We start from the raw sequence: 22,634 nt of genomic DNA on the forward strand, positions 1-22,634 counted from the left end.
TTCTACTTAGAACAGGTAATGTTTCCTGTACTTTTGCCATCCTGTATGGGTTTATGAACTGCTTCTATTATAACGAGAATTCGTTTTTGCACGCAGAACTATGAAAACTGTATTATGCTGTCAGACCACAACGATCGCCTTTAGGAACTATTCATTCTGTGAGGATTATCTTTGCACAAGTCTCACTCTCTGGGCACATTCCCACCTATCGTTTACTCCTTCACCACGCCCCACACTTCCTCTAACATATATATCTTTCCTAAATGCAAACAACTCTGAAGATGGATACTGCACCCGAAGGACAAAGAACAAAGAAACCTACAGCACCCAAACAGACCCTTTGAAACTGCAAGCCTGCGGGGATCCAGACCCTCTATCTAAACCTGCCGCCTATTTTCTATGGCTCTATTCCCTTTGCTCCCTGACCATTCATGTGTATGTCCAGGTACATCTCACCGCTCGCCATTATTCTTGTCCTAACACCTCCACTGGCAACGCATTCCAGCACCCACCACCCTCTCTGTGAAGAACTTTCCCCTTACATATCCCCTAAACTCTTCCCATCTCACTGTGAAATCGAAACCCCTAGAACTCTCCGAATGTTAAGTCTGGTTCTTTCTCCCTAAAAGGTACCTGAGATGCAGAACCTTTCCAGTAACACACTTCAAGATTATTTAATAAAAAGTGTGATGAAGCACAGGTGGATTGGTTGGGCCGGAGAAATTGAAATAAACAAGTGTACAATCTCTCTTGCTTTTGTAGGTGAGCATTATTAAACAATGGGTCAAACTCAAGGTCGAGGAACGGAAGGGCAAATAATGAAAAAATCAGAGAGTTTTTCAGGGCAGAAGGGCACCATGTGATCATCTGCACCCACTCCAGAAAGAGCTCACCAGATAGTACCACTGTCCAGCGCTGCCTCGGCCGTCCACTATCTTCATCCCTTTCAAACATATATTCAACTTTCTTTTGAAACATTCTATGTAACCTGGCTCCAACACTTTCCCAAGCAATGCATTACAACCCAGAAAATCTCTCTGTGTAATGACGTTTCTCTTCACCTCATTCCTCGTAGTCTTACTAACAATATTGAAATTACGACCACACGTCACTGACATATTAATTAATCGAAATAAAATATGCTTTTTACACGTTTAAAATCACACATAATTTTAATTACGTCATTTGGATTACCTCCGTATCCTCTCAGCTTCGCGGTAAGTGTCTCCAATTGTTCCTTGCATCTAAACATACATTTCTTTTCTGGTAGGATTGCACGAAATCTCCTTTTTACTCTTTCCAGGGCTTACACTAGGCGCCATTATTGAAAAAGATACTCTAAACGTGGACTCACCAATGAATTTTAGCGACGTGGCATCATCATTTACTTGTTGTTTTCCTCTCGATCCCTGTTTAAAACCTCAAACATTCTACAAGTCTTCTGAAATAATATTTCAAATTATCTGTTCACCTTACGAGAATTATGTGGAATGAACCCTCATTCAGTCCTCTCCTGTACTTATCTCAACAGTGTAATTTTGAGCCCATTTTGTCTTTATATGTTTCTGACACCAAAATGTAGTACCTCACAGATTTCTGCATTAAATGTCATCTGACAGGTAACTGATCATTTGAAAAAAATTTCAAAGTCCGTCTTAAGTCTCTCAGTAACTTCCTCACAATTCACAACTCTCACTGGCTGAGTATCATCTTCAACTGTAGAAGTTTTGACATGAATAAGCAATTCCAAATCAGACAAAAGCAAGATCCCAATACAGTTTGCAAGGGAACACCATTTTCAACTCATCTTCAATTTGAGAAATGACCAGCTGTAACTATCATCTGTTTCATTTCCTTTCGCCAACATCGATTGCATGCTGCCAGAGACACATCAATCCTAAGCGTTTCTCCTTCGGTAATGAACCTGCTATGAGGAACCGTATCAAAACATTTATGAAAACCCAAAAGTACAGCATCCATAGCGTTATCGTGATCTGCTACTTGCGTCAACTCATCAATGAAATGAACCAAACATTTCAGACATGAACTGCCTTTCGCAATGCTATGTTTGACTGTATGGAATTATTTTAGTTTTCTCTACCTGTATATATAAGTTATCCCGTGTTAGGTCTGCCATCAGTTTTCTAACCCCCATGTCAAACTGACTGGTTTGTCGTTTCGTCAGTTATTCTTTATCCCTTTCTATTGAACAAAATCTAGGGAGGCAGACATTAAGAATTAACACGATGCATTGTGGGAAGTCTCACCGTCATAACAGTGGCTCGGTCCGACTCCGAGGTACAGCAGCAAGTTAAAGAGTTAGATGGGATACAATATCCTTGCTGAGCTACAGGCTGACCATTAAATAAAAAGTGCCAGTATGGTTCGCGGAAGTCCCAAATCAGGACCCAGCTCTCGGAGTCAGCTCTAGTTGATGATACGTATTCCAGAAGTGGACAGGAGTGAAAGTTACCACCTAATATTTTGTTTACAGAGATCAATAACAGATGTCCTTGATTAGAGGAACATTGTAAACTAATTGGCGGGGCTTTTCACGCTTGACCCACCAAGCTACATGCTCGAGTAATACATCACAATGGGAAAACATTAAGCAGGTGGACGGAGGGGCCTTGAACAGAGACGCTACACTTCGGCATTACCTTCTAGTGAGAGATGAACTAATTTATGTACAGGATACTGTGAGACAGCTAATTAAAGCTGCATGCCAAGGACTAATGTTCTGCTGGGTGAGTGGCATTTCAGAGAAATGGTTCTTAACCGGGAGGGAAGCCATTAACAGCAAAATGATTTCCACAAACTCTCCTTTTTTAACGTAATCAGTTGAGCAGGTCAGGAACTTCAGTAAAAGAGGAATGTAAGCAGAGCCAGGAGATTGTATGGACAGGGAAGCTCAGAATCGGATAGATAGTCCTCAGAATAAGAGGTCTCAGCGCTGTTAGGTCTGGAGTCTGGGGCTCAGTGCCCGGACTAGCCAGGTGGATGCTGATCAGCTGAAATTATAATGGGACAGGGTGTAGCAGCAGTGAAACAAAGCATCCACAACCTACTTCATGAAATGATCAAGGACCGCGAGAAGTGAAAAGAAAACAAGGACAATACATCCTTGCAGTAGGGCGCTGCTGCAGGACCCGAGCGATGAGCCCACCCAACTCCACATGTCCCACCGGGAGCTGGGCTCCCTTTGAGGCGGTGTTCTTTTGTTACGACATTTGTTCATCCACACGAATATTGCTTTCACTTTGACTACTGTGTGGCTTGCTCTCAGAACCAGGTACCGGCCTTGTCCACTCGGCTCCAATTTTCCCTAGTCCCAAGACTGGTTGTACCTGTGAATATAAACTTTGAAGAGTTTTTGTTAACTTGTGCAGATATTTCACACTTGTCGGAGAAAGTGAGGTCTGCAGCTGCTGGAGATCAGAGATGGAAATGCGTTGCTGGAAAAGCGCAGCAGGTCAGGCAGCATCTAGGGAACAGGCGAATCGACGTTTCGGGCATTAGCCCTTCTTCAGGAAGTCCCGGTGGGACATGTGGAGTTGGGTGGGCTCATCGCTCGGGTCCTGCAGCTTCGCCCTACTGCAAGGATGTATTGTCCTTGTTTTCTTTTCACTTCTCGCGGTCCTTGATCATTTCATTAAGTAGGTTGTGGATGCTTTGTTTCACTGCTGCTACACCCTGTCCCATTATAATTTCAGCTGATCAGCATCCTTCCTGAAGAAGGTCTAATGCCCGAAACGTCGATTCGCCTGTTCCCTGGATGCTGCCTGACCTGCTGCGCTTTTCCAGCAACACATTTCCATCTCATTTCCCACTTGTCCTCTACTATTGTGGAAGCAGTATCAGACGTTGGAAGGGTTCCCACTCATCTACTAAATACATTTGCGATTTTTAGGCAATATTTGCAAGAACTTACTCGAGGTAATTCTATGAAATTAATTTGCGAACAAGTGAAATGGCCGACCACGCAAGCGAGTGGTTCGAGAACCCCCTCTTTCCAAAGTGTGGGATGACGCTCATAATCAGCTAAAATAGGCAAGATGTTTTCACATGGCTCCGTAATGGTGGGTCACACCAAAATCTCAACGAGAGTCAGTGAGTGGTTTTGCAAGTTTTCCTTATGCGAGGATGCAAGCATGTTGGTCTTAGCGTTAGCTCCAAGGCAGCCACACTGGCACTTCGCTCCTCAGTGGCCGCATTTCCATAGTTAAAGTAAGGGCCTGCCATTGGTCCGGGGGTTTTAGCTGGCTTGTTCCCAGTCCCAAAGATGTAGTACCGGGTCCTGCTGTCACGTTTTCCAGGTTCCTCTCCGGAATCAATTCTCAACAGTCGTTGCTGGGCGGACATCTGAGGTTGATTCCGCCCCCCCGTGCATGTAATCTCAATCAACCTCTTCAGTGTTGGCACACGGCGTGCATGGATCGCGAGGTTGTTGGGCATATTGTGTTTTGACTGTAATTTGTATTGTGGCATGGTCTTGTTCTGGTCATCGCAATAGAAGATCACTGTTCACTCCATTTGCGAACAGAATTTCTTAGACGATTTAGAAATTGACAGTACTGAATTCATGATCTGTGGGAGAAAAGACATTCACAGACCTCGAGCTCCAGGCAGCAAAACATAAACATTCAGTGATAAACAAGCAAATGTGATTTCAACGCAAACCACAAAATGTTACCCTTTCTGCAAGCTTCAGTTACTCAGCGCTGAGGTGGGATCTTTCGCTCTCTGTCAACTTTCATCCCTTTCCAGTTTTTTTTTTTGGCATCTGTTTCTTCCTTGCTCGTTAGCGGAATGAAATATTCACATTTCAGAACAGTCAAAATGAGAGAGTTTCAATTCTAACAACATTTTCACGCCAGATTGCCTGTGCTTCTGACTTAATCCATGGCCCAGGGGAAGTATAATTGAGTCTTGAGTGGCCGTCAAATGTGTCGCCTAGGCTAACTTCATCAATGTTTGGAAATCCTGAGGCATGCAACTATAACTACAGCAGTTTTGAACTCGCCAATTAAAAAATGTTGATCACGAGAGTGGATCAGGTCTTCTTGCATCATGCTCCAGATTTCAGAGCGGATCCAAGGCTTGTGAACTTGGATTTAACTCTCATAATCCTCGGACAAGCAAGTTTTTTAAAATTATCAATCACCGTAAATCATAAGATGCTTGCAGCATCATTGCCTTTCCAGAAATTTAGACCCTGTTGAATATTAACACGAAGAGCTTGTGGACAAGTATCGTGAGCTGCACCAATATTTCGACCAGCTTTCTGCCCCTGGCCATCCCTCCTGCTCGTTTAACAAGCGATAACAGCGGCAATCCGGTCTGGGACGGTTGTTGTTTGGAACATTGGGGATTCGGGTGCTGGTATGGTGGGAGGGTTCAGGAAAGAGTTCCCTGGACGCTGATCTCGATTATGTTTATCGGGGGTTGATGGCTCTTTGCCACTTCCTTAAACTCAACAACTGAATTTCTGACCTTAAATGTTGCACCTCGTCTGTTTACCATGGCAAAACATAATCTCCTCTGAGCGGGCAAAGGTACGGCGACCCGTCTACACGAGATTGTCTCGAAACCCAGGGCTGCACTTTGATCTTGTTTGTAGAGTGATTCGATAGCTTCCTTACCTCGGCGGTCCCAGACGCAGAGCAGTCACCGACAGGCAAACAAAGAAGACATAAGCAAAGCCAAACAATAATGAAAAAAAGATAAAACTCTGGCACCGGGTCCAATTCATCAAGGCTTCACCAAGCCTGGCAATCAGCAACGTTTTTAATCCTGGACATTTAGACCTGCCCATCTTCCATCGCGCCACAAGGAATGAGCCTTCAGGCTGAGATCAGGAGTTTGCCAATTTATACATTAAGAGACCTAATATTTTGCCTTGCCTGAGGGGAACAGCCAGGAGGGGCAAGTCAGGATTAAATCCTTAACCAAATGTACTACTTTAATGTGATCATTTTATTATTTTGTCTTCCCTCAGGGGATCAGCCTGCAGGCTCAGGTCAGGATCATGCCCTTAATCAATTTTAGCGATTTGATTAGCTCTACACAATACTCACCCTTTCTCATACACCAATTCAAGTTATTGATGACACTGACATCGGTTCGCACAAGGTCATCTATTGAAGGCGAAAATGCCAGTTGTTCAACGAAATCTTGAGAGGCAGAACGCGAGCAGTAAGAATTTTATTTCAAGCTGAATCATAGGTAGAACCTCTGTCCTAACCGTGGATCGGTAGGACTCCGAAGCACAACAGTAATTTACAGATCTATGTAGGAACCAAAAACCAGACTGAGACACAGGCTGACCATTACTTACGAAGTGTCAGGATGGTCTCAGGAACTACTGAAACAGGGTTTAGCTATCGGCATCAGCCCTAATTGGAGCTATGTATAACAAATGTGGTCCAGAATGGAAGTTATCACCCAAAATGCTTTTTACAAAGATCCGTTACACATATCAAACAGATGTCCTTTATTAGAGGAACCACACACATTGGCAATGCACCATAACCTAATGTATGGAGCGAAACATGTTCGAGCAACGAAGCTACTTGCTCTCTCAATACATGACAGTGGGGAAACATTGAGCAGGCAAATCGAGGCGCCGTGAACAGAGAAGATGCACATTGACAATATTCCCAGTGAGAGAGGAAAGAATCTATGTCTAGGATCATGCAAGCCAGACTCTCACAGCTACATGCCAAGTACGATTGTTCTGCTTGGTGAGGGGCACTTCAGCAAAATAGTTCCCCCACTGAGAGGATAATCATAACCAAAAAAATTGGCTCCCACACTCTGGTTTCCTCAGTCCCCGAGTCTACCTCTTTTATGTTCTGATATCTTAATTGCTTATTCATTTATGTTTTTGTTAAGATGTTGCAATTTTGTTATTCATGTATTCCCTTTTACGCTTACCATCTTATGATCATATTCTCTGATGCTCCTGTTTTCTTATTCTGTGACTTGTATTCTCCTCAGTTATTACATTCTTTATTCTGTTGTCTGATGTTATTATCTCCTACCCTTTTCTGTTCTCATTTCGTTATGTTATTCTGTCATTCATACCTTTACTGAGTTCCTTGTGTTTTTATTCTATTGTGTTGATGTTCTGTTCGGTACTTCTCTTATGTTCTCTTATGGTCGTATGTTCTCATTATCTTCTTCACATTCGATCTTTTGATTCAATTCTTCTCTCTTCTTATTCAGTTTGCTGTTCATTTCTTATGTACTTGTCTTATTGTGCTCTTAAGTTATTATGTTCTTATTCAGTTTTATCGTTATGCTCTCGTACTTTCATGTTATTATTAACTTACGTTCTTGTTTTCCGATCTTCTTATGTGTTTTTTTTTTACTGTGCTCATTATCATGTTCTATTATTCTCTGCTGTTCTTATTTTCTCATTCGGCTCTGTACTTACTCTCTTCTGTTATACTCTATTGTAATCGCATGCTATTAATTCAAATATTTTTATTCTTTTCTTTTCTCATTCTCTTAGTTTCTTACTCCTTTATGTTCTTCTAGGCCTGTATTCTTATTCATGTATGTTGTTACTCATGTACTTTATTCTCGTATCGTGTGTTATTTTATTAGATTCGTACTGTCTTATGTTGTTACGTTCTTTTACTCTCATATTCTTATCATTTTCTTTCACATATTCTCTTCTGCTATTTTCCATTATGTCCTTACTGCCTTATGTACCATCCTCTTTTTTCTTGGTTGGTAATCTTATTCTCTTATTCAATGATGATTCTATTCACTTATATTCAGAATCTACTTTTCATATGACTTTGTATTCAATCGTTAATATCTGTTCCTCATCTCTTCTGTTTTTATTCTCTTGTATTCATTTTCCATGATATTCTTGTGCTCTTGTGTTCGTAATCTCTAATTTACTCACATGCACACATATATTTTGTGGTGTGAATTTACACTTGCAGAGTTACATTGTACTTTGCTCAAAAACTGCATGCATCCATGAAGAACTCTGATCTCAAAAACTGCATGAATTTATGTAAAACTCTGTTATTTCACTTTTTAGTTTAGAATCAATCAAAAAATCAGGTCATAGACAGAGAACATAGGGGCCTAACACCTTCAACATATTGTCTCGCTATCACCATTGTTAACAGCTAACCCAAGAATGCAACTTAAAAGAAAAAAGGTTTTGTGATTTACGCGTGAAAGAAGTGAAACTATCACTGTATTCTAACAAATGAAAGGCTTAACAGACAACCAATTTTTCAATGTATAATTTCAGTTGCATCACACTGTAAATTTTTGCTATAAATTCTGTGTTACGATCGAGCCCTCCACTATCACCTGATGAAGGAGCGTCGCTCCAAACGCTAGTGTGCTTCCAATTAAACCTGTTGGACTATAACCTGGCGTTGTGAGGTTTTTAACTTTGCACACTGAGCCGTTTCATTATGAACCAGTATCATTTCACTTTTCCCATCCTGCAAGGCAGTTACATACACTTCAGTAACAATTTTCCGGTTCAAATATTTATAAAAATCACAGTTTTCCTGCATCTGTTTATAGTCTGTGTTTGGTTTACATTTAAAATCTAGCTTTCCTTCCTTTGTTGCTTGCTTAATGTTTTTAAAAAAAGTTTCGCAATCTTCCTGGTTTCCCAGAAATCTCGGCTTCTTTGTAAGCCTGGACATTTCATTGGATTGTCCAAGGCTCGCTGTTCGTACCACTATTATCTTTCTTTTAGACCAGAATGTGCTATCGATGAACATTGTAAAATATCTATTTTAAAGTCCTCCAGTGTTCCTCAGATATTTCGCCGTATAACTTGTTTTCCTCGTCTAATTTAGCCAGCTCCTTCTTCATTCCATACCTTCCCGTGATTTAGCATAATTCACTGATTTCAGATGACATCACTTCACCCCCCATTGCTGTCTGAAAATCGATTGTACTGTTATCTCTCTTTCTGAGAGGCTCTTCAACGACCGTAAGTTATATCATGTTTGACTTCTGTTATGTTATTATTCTCTTATATTCTTATGTTCTTCTCCTGCTGTTATTCTGTCTTGTTCTTATTCTCTTACTCTCTTTTTCCTAATTACTTATCCTCTTCAGTTCTTATTCCCTACAGTTATTTTCCCTTATCTTCTTATTCTACAATGCATTTCACTTCTTATCCTTTTATTAATATGCTCTTTTTCGCTTATTCATTACTGTTCATTCATGAATGTTCTTATTCTTGTATTACATGTTAGTGGTAGTTTCGGATTCCCTTATATTCTTAATCTATTATGCTGTTATTTTATTGTGGTCCTATTTTCTTATTCTGTTATGTACTTATATGATTATTCTGTTTGGATAGGTATAGGTTTGCTCGCTGATCTGGAAGGTTCGTTATCAGACGTTTCGTCACCATACCAGGTAACGACTTCAGTGAACCTTCAAAAGAATCAGTGGTGGCGGTTCCCATTTTCTTTTTCGATGTTTGAGTTTCCTCGAATTGGTGATGTAATTTCCTGCAGTGATGTCAGTTCCTATGGTGAAATCATTTCCTGTTCTTTTTTCTCCGGGCGTGGTAAATGGGATCCAAGTCTGTGTGATTGTTGACAAGAGTTCCAGTTGGAAAGCCATGCCTCCAGTCAGTCCCGTGCATACAGATGTTTGGCTTGTCCGAGGACGCATGTTTTGTCCCAGACGAAGTGGTGTCCTTCCTCATCCGTGTGTAAGGATATTTGGGAGAGTGGACACTTTAGTTTTGTGGCGAGTTGATGTTCATGTTTCCTGGTGGCGAGATTTCTGCCTGTTTGTCCAACGTAGCTTGGGGCGACACGGGGGCTCAGTAGTTAACACTGCTGCCTCACAGCACCAGAGTCCCAAGTTCGATTCCAGATCCAGGCGACTGTCTGTGTGGAGTTTGCACATTCTCCCCCTGTCTGCCTGCGTTTCCTTCCGGTCCTGCGGTTTCCTCCCACAGTCCAAAGATGTGCAGGTCAGGTGAATTGGCAATGCTAAAATTGTGCATAGGTGAGATGCGTTCGTCAGAGGGAAATGAGTCTGGGTAGGTTACTCCTCAGAGGATCAGTGTGGACTTGTTGGGCCAACGGGCCTGTTTCCATAATGTAAGGCATCTAATCTAGTGTTTGTTACAATTCGTGCAAGGCATTTTATAAAATATATTGGTTTTACTTGTGGTATGTATCGGGTCTTTCAATTTCATGCTCCCATGTCCTTGTTCAGTTCTGTCCTTACAAACTTATGCTCCTATGATCTGCCACAGTTACGTTCTTATTCACCTCAGATGATTCCCCTTACGTTTTATGATTTATTCTCTTATGTTCATCTTTCAAAATCATGAATGTTCTTATGTACCTATCACTTACGTTCTTATTCTTTCATTCTCTAATTCTCATATTTTAACTTTTTTATTCTATTTTGCTCTTAAGTTGTTTTTCGTTGTTGTGTTCTCTTATGATTTTATTGTCTTACTCTCCTATGTTCTTATGCGTTTAGCTTTTTAATCTCTAATGTACTTATTATTTATGTTCTTGTTCCTTTGTATTTTTATTCGCATATTCACTTTGTTCTGCTTCTCATATGCTCTTGTTTCCGTATTCTATTATGTAATTATGACCTGACTATCTTATGTTTCTATTCTGTGCTCTATTTATTTTCTTCTGTTCGCATGTTCTTATTCTCCTTTGATCCTATTGTCTCATTCTTTTATGTTATTTCTCACTCATATTCTTATTGTAACCTTATCTAATGTATTTAATCTCTTAGGTTCTCGTTATCTTATTCTCTTTTTCTCTCATGATATGATCATATTAATGTCTTACATTCTTATTATCGTATTCTCTTCTGTACTTACCATTGGCTGGTCTTACTCTCGAGTAATCTTATGTTCTTACTCCCGAATATTCTTTTTGTTTTATTCTATTATGTTCTCATTGGATCATGTTGTATTCTCATTTACTCTTCTTCGGTTATTCACTTACTGATGTCTTTTTTTTTTATTATCATTGCCTTCAGACTTATGATATCTATTTCTCATGTTCTAATTCTCTCGTTCTCTTAGGCTTGCACTCTTATTCTCTTCATGTTCAATCTTTTATTTTCTAATCATATTGTCTTAGTCTATGATTGGCTGATGTCCTTATTCTCTTATGTTTTATTTACTTATGTTTTTATTCTTTTGTTCTCTAACTTTCTTATTCATGTTCTCATTCTTTAATGCTCTTATCTTCTCGATCCAATATGTTCTTATTCTCTTAGTCACTTACGTTCCTATGTTCTTACCCATTATGTTCTTATGAACTTGTGCAGTTTTTCTCTGTGAATCTTATGTTCCACTCTGCTGTGTTCTTATTTTCATATCCCTACATGCATCTATCTTCTTATTCCCTTGTTCTCATACGTTCGTATGCTTTTATGTTGTTATTATCGCAGTTCGTATTATCCTACCACCCTATTCTCTGACCTTCTTGTTCACCTAATCACTTGTGCTCAAATTCGCTTACTTCTTATGACCTTGCCTTCCAATTCTATTATGGTCTCATTCACAACGTTCTCCTAAGTTTCTATTAACATCAGTGGGCGGCACGGTTTCTATTAACAACAGTGGGCGGCACGGTGGTACAGTGGTTAGCACTGCTGCCTCACAGCGCCAGAGACCCGGGTTCAATTCCCGCCTCAGGCGACTGACTGTGTGGAGTTTGCACGTTCTCCCCGTGTCTGCGTGGGTTTCCTCCGGGTGCTCCGGTTTCCTCTCACAGTCCAAAGATGTGCAGGGCCAGGTGAATTGGCTATACTAAATTGCCCGTAGTGTTAGGTAAGGGGTAAATGTAGGGGTATGGGTGGGTTTCGCTTTGGCGGGTCGGTGTGGACTTGTTGGCCCGAAGGGCCTGTTTCCACACTGTAATGTAATCTGTAATCAATTTGCATTTTCATATGTTCTCATTCGCAGATTCATACATATGTTCTGATTCACTTGTGTTCTGATGTTCTCATTCGCATTTGTTTCCTGTCCTCACGCTGTTGTGTGCTTATTTAATGATGTTTTACGATCGCATTTTCTTTGTACTTATTCTGTCACCCTGTCGTTATCGTTTGTTTTATGTTCTGTTCTGTTCTTGTTTTCGTATGTTCTCCTGTTTTTCCTTTCTTATATTCTTAAATTCTCTTCATCCATTATGGCCTTGTTCTCTTATGCTATTGCTCACTTGTGTTCTAATTATTTTGTTCTTGAATTCTTTTATTTATTTTTACTCTCTGAAGCTCTTATTTTCTTGTTCTACGTTCTTATTCTCCTTTGTTCCTATTCTATTATATTCATTGGTTCCGACGATCTTTCAGTCATATTCACTTAAGTTGTTTTTTACTTGTTCTTTTCTTTTCTAATCTTATGTTCTGATGTTCATATTCATTAAACATCTTATATCTTAATTATCTTATTCTCATCTGTTCTTACGGTCTTATTGTGTTAGTCTCTTATGTCCTTATTATATCATCTTTGCTTTCACTTACATCCTCAATCGCATATTCACTAAGGATGCGATTCTTTCATGTTTTTGTTGTCTTACCGTCGTATTCTCTTATGTTCTGAATCACTTCTGTGCCTACGCTCTTATGTCTCCATGATGTTACATTCTTAATCAGTACTGTTAATATTATTTGATCGTTATTACAATTTTAACTCTTTTGTTATCATGTTCTCAATCCCTTATGTTCTTACTCAGTTATATTTTTATTATCCTATTCACTTATGTACACATTCCCTAATATTCTCATTCTCTTATTCTGTTACTGTCTTCGAGCCCTGTTCTCTTTATCACGCACATTCGTAGACGATTATGTTTTTATTTTCTTATCTTAGATTCTTATTTGTGTCTTGCTCTATTAGATACTGATTCTCTTATATTATTATGAACTTAATTTTTCATGGTCCAATTGTCTTGTTCTCCAATGTTCCTATTTTCGTCTATTCTTGTCCTCTTATATTCTCTGTGTTTTATTCATTTCTTCCACTGTTCATGTACTCGCATTCTCTTCTGTTGTGATTATCTTACGTTCTTAGGTTTTTAGTCCAGTAGTTTAATTGTGTTTCTCAAGCTCTTATTATCGTATGTTCTTACTACGTCCTGTTTCTATAATCCGCTTCACATATATTCTTTTACACCTTTGTTCATTTATCTGCATTTTTTTAATTCTGTTTCCTTATTGTTGTGGTTCTGTTTGCCGAGCCGGGAATTTGTGTTGCAGATATTTCTTCCCCTGTCTAGGTGACATCCTCAGTGCTTGGGAGCCTCCTGTGAAGCGCTTCTGTGATGTTTCCTCCCGCATTTATAGTGATGACATCACAGAAGCGCCTCACAGGAGGCTCCCAATCACTGAGGATGTCACTAGACAGTGGACGAAACGTCTGCAACACAAATTCCCAGCTCAGCCAACAATGAGCACACGAGCTACAAATCTTCTCCCAAACTCTGTTTCCTTATATTCTTCTTTTCATGATCATAAATCGACTTATGGTCTTCTCAACTTATTTTCTTGTTATCTTGTTCTCTCGTACTTATATTGAAAGCTTTGTTCTCTTATGATATTATGTTGTTTTTGACTTATTATTTTTCTCTTTATTCTTTATGAGGATGTGGGCATCGCTGGTGAAGCAGCATTTAGTGCCCATCCCTAATAGCCCAGCGAGTAGCTGAATGTCAGCCACTTTGTTACGGAGCTGGAGTCACATACAGGCCAGACCAGTTAAGTATTGACAAGTTCCTTCACTCAAGGTCATTTGTGAGACAGATGGCGTTTTCATTTCGAGCAGAGTCAATGGATATAGAGCAGTCATTAGATTTTTAATTACAAATATTTGTTGAAATCAAATTCCACATTTTGTCATGGTTCGCTGGATTTACAGTCCACTGATTATACAATTAAGCCATCACATCCCCATCACATTTTATGAGCATGCTCTCTGGTGTTATTCTGTTCCTCCTCACTTACGTAGTTTTGCACTTATGTTGATTTCTCTTTAATTCTTATAATTTTAATTTCTGCATTTATTTTGTTATTCATAAATGCTCTGACGTCTCATTTATCTGAAGTTCTAATCCTATTACTCTCCTATGCTATTCTCCTCCTACATTTTAAACTCGATTGTGTTTCTTATTTTAAATTCATGTACCCTTGTGTTATTATTCGCATATTCGCTTACGTTCTACTTCCTTTATGTCTTTATTTTCTCATTCACCTATGTGCTTTTTCTCTGGAGTGCTCATTATCTTACGAGTTTATTCTTTTCTATTTTAATTCTCGTATTTTTCTTAATCTCTTTTGCATTTATATTCTCACTTTCTTACGCTCTTATATTCTTATTATCTTATTACTAGTTGCACTTATTATCTGATGTTCTCAATCCCTTATTTGATCATTGTGCGTTCTGTTCTTACGCTTTTCTCACCCTTTAATATTCTCTTATTCATAATCTCGAACATTCTTATTCTCTTATTCGCTTGCTTCTGTTTGTGCTTATTCTATTATTTTCACAATGGGTCAAGTTAAAATTACACAACACCATTTTGGAGGTGAACAGATTTCCCTGGAAGCATTATCTTTCGAAGCGCTGCTTCGTCATCAGGTGGTTGTGGACCAGAATCATAGGACACAGAATTTAACGCAACAAGATTGAATTGTCATGGAATTAAATATTAAACAAAATTTGCTTTCGTCTTTAATCATTAGGAATGATCATGTTATTTTTAGTTCCTTCATATGTAAATCCCATATTTTTAAAAGTTATATGATCAGCATAGTTTTAAAAATAGGAGCCATTTCAGATCAGATAATGCATTGAAGGAGTGAGGTTAAAGTCTGTGTCCCAATGTTCGTTCAGACTGATTGCATTTCTAAAATGGGATTTTCAGAATCGTAAATGAATAATGCAGTTTTCGCGCAAAATAAAATGTTGTGCAGCAAGTACAAATTCATACAAAAACTTTATATATGTGAGAGTGCAGGGCAGACCAAGTGAGTGTGTGCATGTGGGTGTGTATGTGGGCACGTGAGTGTCCATGAGAGCGTGTGTGTATGTGTGTGCAATGGGGTATATGTTATTGAAAGAGTGCATGCGTGGGTTCGAGTGTGGGGATATATGTGTGCGCGCATGAGGGAGAGCTTTTGTTTGAGAAAGAGTTTGTGTGAGTGTCCAGGTCTGTGGCTGTGTGTGTGCATGTATGTGTGTGTGTGCACACGCGCCTATGTGTTAATGTGCACGCGTGTGCTTGTGCTTGCATTTGTGTACATGTTTGTGAGAGAAATCTCAGTGTAGTGAGGTCACCTGTAGTGTGACATGAACCCAAGTTTACGCTTGACGCCATCCCCATGAGTACAAAACTTGGCTGGCAGCCTCTGCTCAGCCACTTTGCATTTTTGCCTCGGTCACAGTCAGCCTTGGAGATGGACACCCGAAGATTCAAGGCCGAATGTCCTGGACCACTGAAGAGCTCCCCGACTGCGAGAGAACACTCCCAGTTGGTGATTGTTTCCGGTTTCGACTCAGTCTTTGTTGTTGCCTCTGCTCTTTATCGCCAAAAACACATATATCAGTGCATCATGGTTTGTGTTGCATTCTCATGGACTCCTGTTCTATTATTGTCTTTTTCATTTTTCATTCTGTTAGTTTGTTATGTCTTATATTGTTATGATATTCAGTTCTCATGTTCTTATTATCTCGTTCTCTTACTGCTACACCTTTCCTCTGTTTTGTTTTTATTCTCTCATGTTCTCATGCTTTTAATCTTATGCTCTGATTGTATTATTTGCTTACGTCCTAATTGTCATGATCTTATTCATTCATGTGTCTATGTTCTGATTCTGTTATTCACGGTCTTCTTCTCCAATGTTCGTCTTCTCTTATGTTTCTATGTTTCTACTCGGTTATGTTCTTATTCACTTATATGATGTTTCACTTCAGTTCTAAAATATTTTTTTCTTATGCGTTTAAGTTCATGATCATAAATGTTATTATGTTCTTATTCACTTATTCTCGTATGTTTTAACTCGTCATTCACTTTGGTTCTTATTTACTCACCATGCTATTCTCTATGTTCTAATTCACATATTGATGTATGTTCCAATTCTCCTATGTTCTTTTTACCTAACCTTCACATTCCCTTATTCTGTATTTGGATATTCACTTATGTTGTGTTGCCTTCATGTATTCTAATTCACTTTTGTTCTTGCGGTCACACTCACCTGTGTTCTTATTCAACTATGTTCTTAATTTCTGTTTAACTTATGTTCACATTATATTATATTCTTATTCAGTCCTATTCGTATTCTCTTATGTCTTTATGTTGTTTGTCTCTTATTTTCCCCTTCATTCTTCCCCATGATTTTATGGGCGTATTTTACCAATCACTTATGTTTTTATTCCTTTGCTCTTGAAATATTTTAGAGATGTTCTTGTTCTCTTATGCTCGTCTGTTCTTGTCTTTGTGTGTTTTTATTCTCTTGTGTTTTACACTATTCTGTTCATATGTTCCTACTGTCTTATGCCCACTCTAACGTCTGTACTTTTTCTATTCTTGTCTTGTGCTGTTTTTCTCTCGTGTTCTCATTTTAGTGTTCGCAAATGCTATTTTGTTCTGATTTTCTTATTCCCGTATGATCTTATGCTCTGACCTTGTTAATCACTTATGTTTGTGCTGTCTTATCTTCATGTTCGCTTTTGTTCGAATTCACCTCGACACTTATTTTCTAAGTCGCTATTGTAGGTATTCCATTTTGTTCTCATTATGTTATGTTCTTATTCTGTTGTGTTCTTCCTCTCTGATATTCTGTTTTCTGTTCTACTCTTATGTCCTTATTGTATTATTTTATCAGTCAGTGTTATTCTTATTGTTTTGGTCTTGAATTTGAGTATTCATGTTCGGAATCGCTTGTGCTCTGATGTTCTTGTTCTCCTCTGCTCTTATCCTCTTGTGTTCTTTTTTCTAAAATGTTCATATATTCCTGATATCTTATGTTGGTCTTTCGATATGTTGTTTTTCTCTTTTATGTTTTTGAATTTTCATTCTCTTACGTTCTTACCTGAATATTTACACATGTTGTTATGATCCTATTCTCTTGTGTTATATTTCACCTATGATATTATTATTTTACCTTCCAATTCCCTTATGTTTTATTTGCATATTTACTTATGTTCTGTTTTGCTTCTGTACTTATTCCCTTTCTTTATTAACTTACGTTTTTATTTTGTTGTTTTCTTATTCTCCAATGTTAATGTACTTATTCTCTTTTGTTGTCGTTTTTTTCATTCCCTTATTTTCTTCCTAATGTTTTGTCTTATTATTTTATTCTCATTTGATGTCATTCTCTTATGTCCTCATTCTCTTCTTCTGTTATTCACTTGTAGTGTTATTGTCTTCATCTCTAAATTCCTTATTCACTTACATTTTATGCTGTTACTTATTATTGCCTTATGTTGTATTCTCACGTATTCCTATTCTCGTCAATTCGTTTTCTCCTACGTTAAAATTCTCTTATTCTCTTTTTCTACTATTCTTATTCTACACTTATCTTTTGCTTTCATTGTTTTATGTTCATATGCCATTAAACATATTCTTAATTTGTCTGTTTCAAATTCTTACGTTCATACGATTATCCGTGTTATTCTCTCTTCCGTTCTTATTGCTTGACGTTCCTACGTTCTGGTCACTCACCTTCTTATTCAATTACATTGAATTCTATTTTAATCTCCCAATTTTAGTCTCTTATGTTCTTCTTTTCCTAATCATAAATAATCATATTTACTTATTCACTTACATTCTTATTCTGCTGTTCTCTAATTTTGATTTTTTTATTCTCTTATGATCTTGTGTGTTTTTCTTATGCACTTTTTCTTTTATTTTCCTATGTTGCTGCTCTCTTATGTTCTTATTCACATCGCTAGATTTCTTTTCCGTTCTTATTATTTTATCTTATGAACTCCTTTTTTGTTCCTAAAAACACTTTGCTTTTGTTTTCCGAAGGTCTTATTCTCGTAACATCGTACGTTCTTATACACTTACTCTACTGTACTTTGTATGTCCTCTATATTTATGTTCCGATTCACTTATTTTCGTATTTTCCATTTATATAATTCTCTGGTCCATGTGCTTATTCTCTCATGCTGTTTTGTTTCTGTTCTCCTGTTTAATTATTCTACTGTGATCCTATACTGTTATGGTCCTACTTTTGTACTCACTTATGTTGTTTTTTCGATTTAAATCTCATGTTTTTTTTTATTCTATCTTAATATTTGCATATTCATAAATGTTGTTATTTTCTTATTCTCTTATACTCGTATATTGTCATTCTTTTATCTTATTATTCGCAGAGGTTTTTCTTACTTTATCACCTTCTTCCCTTTTGTTCTTCTTCACATATTTCACTACTCAAATTTTCTAACAATGTCATTGTCTTACCTTCCCATTCTCTTATGATCTTATTCATATCTTGACTTATAGACTGATGTTTTTGTTCCCTTATGTTTTTGTTCACTGTTGTTCTCTCAGTCTCATGCTCTTATTTGCTTACTCACTTGTGTTTTGTTGTTGTATTTGTATCTGTACATATTCCCTTAAGCTGTTCGTAACTTTTTTTGTCGTTTCGTTCTGGGCTTATTTTCTTATGTTCTCCATCTCTTACATTCTCATATTCTCTTCTTCCGTCATATCCCTCTTCCCATATTTATTACTCACTTATGTTCTTATTCTTTTGATCTCGAACTCTGTCACTCTTTTATTATATATACTTCTGCTCTTGTTCTCCCATCTTCTTATGCCCTTGTGTTCTTGTTCTGTTAAATTCATATGTTCCTCCTCTCTTCTGTTGGTATTCACTTATGTTGTTTTTCACCTATGTTTTGTATTTATATTCTCTTCTGTTCTGAGTTTAATATTCATAAAATATCTTGCGTACTTATTCTACTCCTTCTGTGTGTCATATGCTCTTATCATGTTGTCTCTGACGCTCTTATTATCTTAGATTCCTGTTCTGTAATGTTCTTATTTTCATGTTCACTTATGTTCTGATTCGCATAACACTTAATGTTGTCATTATCCTACTATGTAAATCTGTCCAGTTCTAATTCACTTTTGTTCTTATATTCTTTATTATAGTTTTAATAAGTTCTCATTCCCTAATGTCTTCCTCGTTCATATGTTATTATCTCATTGTCTTTTGGGCTTATTCTCCTTTGTACTCATGCTCTTATTCTGTTGTTCCATCAGAGAAATATTATCGTAATCTCTGAGCTTCTTATTAGAACTCAGAGCATAGAACATTGCAGCACAATATGGACCCTTCGAAACTCGTTGTTGCCCTGCGCAAGTCGTCCATGTCGGAAGTGCATCGATCGTACACTTTTTATTTTTATCCCCATGTCAAACGAAACAAATGGAGTATTACATACCCTTCTGATTATTGCATTATAGGAAGGACAGGATTCAAAGGAGATTTGCAAGGATTTTGCCTGATGCAGCGCGAAGGTCTCATGAGGAAAGGCTGAGGGACTTGAGGCAGGTTCGTTCGAGAGAAGAACGTTGTAGGTGACTTAATAGAGACATGCAAGATAATGTGAGGATTACGGAGTGTAGACAGTGAGAGCCTTTTTCCTCTGATGCTGATGACTAACACGAGATGGAATAGGTTCAAACTGATGGGTGGTAGATGTAGGACAGATGTGAGAGGTAGTTTCATTACTCAGAGGGTCGTAGGAGCGTGGAACGCACTCTCTGCAGCAGTTTTAGATTCCTCAAATTTAAGGGCATTTAAATGGTCTTTCGTTAGTAACAAAACCTGACACACCGCATGCCTTCTTATCAAAACTAACAACCTGAATAGCAGCTTTCAGGTACACTGAGACCCATCTCTCTCTGTTCAGCTGTACTACGAATAATCTTAGCATTATCCCAATACTCTTTATTCCTGTTGCTTCTTCTACTTTTCACACTTTTCCGCATTAAATTCCATTTGCCACGTCTTAGCCCAGCTCTGCAGCGCATCTGTGCCCCTCTGTAACCAATAACATTCTTCAGCACTGTCCGCAACTCCACCGACTTTGGTGTCATCCACAAACTCAATGACCTTTCCTTCTGCGTCTTCCTCTTTGCAAAAAAAACAGCAGTGACACCCAAAACAGATCCTTGCTCTACATTACTAATAATTGATCTCCGCCATGAACATTTCTCTCCAACCAGCACCAGTTGCCACCAGTCATCTTCCAGCCAGCCAAATTCTGATCCAAACCGCAAAATCACCCTCAATCTCATGCCTCCGTATTTTGTGCAATCGCTGACCGTCTGAAACCTAATCAAACGCCTTAATGAAATCAATATACACCACATCAATCGTTTCAATCTCATCCACGTGTTTGGTCACCATCTCAAGAACTCAATAAGGTTTGTGACGCATGGCTACACTTTAGAAAACTGTATTGATGATACTGAATCAACTTATTCCTCTGCAGATGGTAATAAATCCTGTCTCTTCTATCCTTTTCTAATACTTTACCCATAAGCCAAGAAATGCGCACTTGTCAATATTTACCAGGGTTGCCTCTACTCCACTTATTGAACAATGGAATAACATTTGCAACCCTCCAGTCGTCTCGCACGATTCCTTTGACAAAGATCAAAATTAAGGCTCTGTCTTCTCCTCGCTGGCTCCCAGACAATCCTCGGATAAATCCCATCTGGCACAGTGGTTTCGTCTATTTTCACACTTTGCACAACTGCGAACACTTCCTACTTACAAACATCAATCCCATTTAGTTTAGTTGCATTTATCTCAGTGTGTTCCTTGACATTACCGTATATTCCTTAGATTTTGATTTCTCTTGTTTTATTCTTTTATTCTGTTGTGCTCTAATCCTCTTCAGTGCTTTTTCTCATACCTTCTGATGATCTTACTCTCTTATCGGATTACTTCTGTACACTTATTTTCTTCAGATTTTTCCTCTTCCATGTCTTTTGTTTGGAATCGTAATCTCCATTTGTCTTTTCCAAGCTCTTATTCTGTTATGCTGTTACGTTCTTGATCTCAGATATACTCACTCCCTTCTGTTCCTGTGTTATGCTTCACGTGTATTCTTATTTACCAATGTTGATTTCTCTTTAGTTCCAATGATTTTACTAAGGTATGTTATCTGAAATGTAATAGTGGCTTGACGTGGCTTTAATTAGGGCGTTATTTGCATCAGTATATTATTTTGGGTTTCAAGGCAGGTAATGTTAAGAGAATGTGGGTTAGAGTTAAAATTGTTTGTTGTCTAATGATGAAATTTAGAGTTAAGAAACAAATTGTTTTTTTAACAGTGGAAATTAGGAGTTTTCTGTCACTCCTACTTTACCAGATTATGAAGTGAGATGAGATTTTTTTGGGTGATTTCTTTATTTAGCAGAAGTGCTCACCGCCGTGTCGAAACAGTTTGGGGCTCGAGTCCATGATTTCGACGGTTTTAGACAAATCCAATCTGGATTTGGAGAGGTTTGAGTTGATGTTTGGTTGGAGAGGTACAAAAAAATGTAAACACGTGGCAATTCGTTGCCCACATCTTTAAAACAAAATGAAGGTGAGAGTTTAATTTCGGTTACTTGTGTTCGGTTAAATGGAAAGTGAGATAAATGGCTCTTAATATTGCAAACATCGTTCTGGGATTTGAAGACTATTCCCAAATTTGTTGGTAAAGTTCAGAAAGACAAAAATACGGCACAAATTTTTAATTAGCAAAGAGGTTAGAATGTGGTTTAACCAAGGACAAATGTAAAACTGAAAGTGCTAGGGATATAATCAAGCAGGTGGGTGAATCAGAGAAGCAAACAAGTGCAGCAGAGTTCGAACAAACACTTAAATTACATGTTCGGAAAAAGGAGTTAGAAGAGAAAGATAAGGAAAGAGAGACACAAAGAGAGCGAGATAAGAGATAGAAAGCAGTGAGAAGAGACAGAAAGAGTGAGAGAAGGAAAATAGAGTAAAAAGCAATAAAGATAAGGTGCTGAGCTGAACAAGGAGACATCGAAGACAGGGATAAAGGAAGAGCGAGAAAATAAAGAGAAAAGGAGCGAGAATTTAATCTTCAGAATTTGCACCATATCCAGTAAAGTCAAGTTAACCATGTGGATATGAAGAGAGAAGATTGTGATACACACAAATATGTTACAACGCTTCCACATTTTGATGAGAATGATTTAGAAGCTTTCTTTATTTCATTTGAACAATTGACTCGGCATTTGGAGTGTTGAAATTGTGGGAAATGTTCGTTCAAACGAGGTTGGTAGGCAGAGCGAGTGAGTTATTTACAGTGCTGTCAGTTGACGGGTCAAGTGATTATGAAGATGTGGCAGTCTGGTTTTGATTACTTATGAGTTCGTACCAGAAACGTATCGACAGCCCTTTAGAAAAGTAAGGAAAGAACAAGATCAGACCTATGTTGAGTTCGATAGAATTAAAAATCGTAATTTTGATAGATGGGTGCCGTAGTTAAAATAGCCAAGGCCGACGTGGCTATCAGAGAGATTAATCTTCTGGAGGAGTTTCGAAGAAGTCACTTCCAGAGATGACAAGAATTTGTGTGGATGAACAATAACCAGTAAGCGAGA

The sequence above is a fragment of the Chiloscyllium plagiosum genome, unplaced genomic scaffold, assembly GCF_037043375.1.
Source record: "Chiloscyllium plagiosum isolate Xiang-an unplaced genomic scaffold, Cpla_swu_hap1 HiC_scaffold_45, whole genome shotgun sequence".
In the NCBI taxonomy this organism is placed as follows: domain Eukaryota; kingdom Metazoa; phylum Chordata; class Chondrichthyes; order Orectolobiformes; family Hemiscylliidae; genus Chiloscyllium; species Chiloscyllium plagiosum.